General features: G+C 47.5%; 1 pseudogene; it reads right to left on the bottom strand.

Moving 5' to 3' along the window:
• Positions 1-1,962: 1,962 nt before the first annotated feature.
• LOC126290405 (5S ribosomal RNA) lies at positions 1,963-2,080 on the bottom strand (annotated as a pseudogene).
• Between the last annotated feature and the right edge of the window lie 271 nt (positions 2,081-2,351).

The following is a 2,351-nucleotide window of genomic DNA, read 5'->3' on the forward strand; positions in this document are numbered from 1 at the left end:
TGAAATAGAGAATGTTTTCTATGGTTCAATTGTGAAGACCCTAGAAACACTGAGAAACACAAATATAAACTTTTAAGTCTTTTTCTCTCTGTCAGGACAGATATACACTACTGGCCATTAAAATTGCTACACCAAGAAGAAATGCAGATGATAAACGGGTATTCATTGGACAAATATGTTATATTAGAACTGACATGTGATTACTTTTTTCACGTAATTTGGGTGCATAGATCAGGAGAAATCGGTACCCAGAACAACCACCTCTGGCCGTAATAATGGCCTTGATACGCCTCGGCATTGAGTTAAACAGAGCTTGGATGGCGTGTACAGGTACAGCTGCCCATGCAGCTTCAACACGATACCACAGTTCATCAGGAGTAGTGACTGGCGTATTGTGACGAGCCAGTTGGTCGGCCACCATTGACCAGACGTTTTCAATTAGTGAGAGATCTGGAGAATGTGCTGGCCAGGGCAGCAGTCGAACATTTTCTGTATCCAGAAAGGCCCGTACAGGACATGCAACATGCGGTCGTGCCACGGGTCGTAACATATCTGAAATGTAACGTCCACCGTTCAAAGTGCCGTCAATGCAAACAAGAGGTGACCGTGACGTGTAACCAATGGCACCCCATACCATCACGCGAGGTGATACGCCAGTATGGCGATGACAAATACACGCTTCCAATGTGCGTTCACCGCGATGTCGCCAAACACGGATGTGACCATCATGATGCTGGAAATAGAACCTCGATTCATCCAAAAAAATTACGTTTTGCCATTCGTGCACTCATGTTGGTCGTTGAGCACACCATCACAGGCGTTCCTGTCTGCAATGCAGCGTCAAGGGTAACCGCAGCCATAGTCTCCTAGATGCTAGTCCATGCTGCTGCAAATATCGTTCAACTGTTGGTGCAGATGGTTGTTGTCTTGCATAAGTCCCCATCTGTTGACTCAGGGATCGAGTCGTGGCTGCACGATCCGTTACAGCCATGCGGATAAGATGCCTGTCATCTCGACTGCTAGTGATACGAGGCCGTTGGGATCCAGCTCGGCGTTTCGTATTACCCTCCTGAACCCACTGATTCCATATTCTGCTAACAGACATTGGATCGCGATCAACGCGAGCAGCAATGTCGCGATACGATAAACTGCAATAGCGATAGGCTACAATCCGACCTTTATCAAAGTCGGAAACATGATGGTACGTACTTTTCCTCCTTAAACGAGGCATCACAACAACTTTTCACCAGGCAACGCCGGTCAACTGGTGTTTGTGTGTGATAAATCGGTTGGATACTTTCCTCATGTCAGCACGTTCTAGGTGTCGCCAACCTTGAGTGAATGCACTGAAAAGCTAACCATTTGCATATTACAGCATCTTCTTCCTGTCGGTTAAATGTCGCGTCTCTAGCACGTCATCTTCGTGGTGTAGCAATTTTAATGGCCAGTAGTGTAGTAGTCGTGACTTGTTCAGATTTTTGTCTGCAATATTTCACACGTATGGAAAGTAATACAGCAAACTCAATGAAATATACGAAGCCGCATTGCAGACGGCTAGTGGCATATAGAGTACTTTTTCATTTCATTCTCGTGACTGGTGTTACCAGTGTCACCATTCGTGTTGCATTTGAACTCTCGTATCATGTATCCAACCTCCGCCATCTGTCATACGGTGGATTGCGAACTGTGTATGTTGATGCAGCAGTTAATCTTCCGATTTTTAATCCTCAGCTCTGTACAATATTGTCCGTTACTAGGCATAATGTGGACCATTCCATGATATCGATTGTAAGCCACCATCCGACCGCCATGTCATCCTCCGCCGAAGATGCAGATAGGAGGGGCGTGTGGTGAGCGCACTGCTCTACTGGTCGCTATGATGGTTTTCTTTGACTGGAGACGCTACTGCTTCCTCGAGTAGGTCCTCAGTTGGCATCACGAGAGTGAGTGAACTCCGAAAAATGGCAACAGCGCATGGCGGCCCGGACGGTCGCCCATCCACGTACCGGCCACGCCCGACAGCGCTTATCTTCGGTGCTCTGATGGGAACCGGTGTTTCCACTACGGCAAAGCCGTTGCCTAGCCTACTACAACTACGTCTATACTATATAAGCCAGCGGAGTCTACTGCCGCTACCTCTACTGCCATTACGCCCCACCTTCCCTCTTACCTTCACACTTCCTGTTCGAGGATGAAGCTTAGGAAGCAGACTCTCAGATTTTTATCTGAATTCCTCTCCACGACGGACAATGTCTGTCTCGTAAAGTCTGGGATTCGAGTTTGATGAGCATCTTCGCCCCCCTCCCCCTCCCCCACAGACCTCTATAAACAAAGTTTTGGGAATATGCGCT

This window comes from Schistocerca gregaria, chromosome 1, assembly GCF_023897955.1.
Source record: "Schistocerca gregaria isolate iqSchGreg1 chromosome 1, iqSchGreg1.2, whole genome shotgun sequence".
Taxonomy (NCBI): domain Eukaryota; kingdom Metazoa; phylum Arthropoda; class Insecta; order Orthoptera; family Acrididae; genus Schistocerca; species Schistocerca gregaria.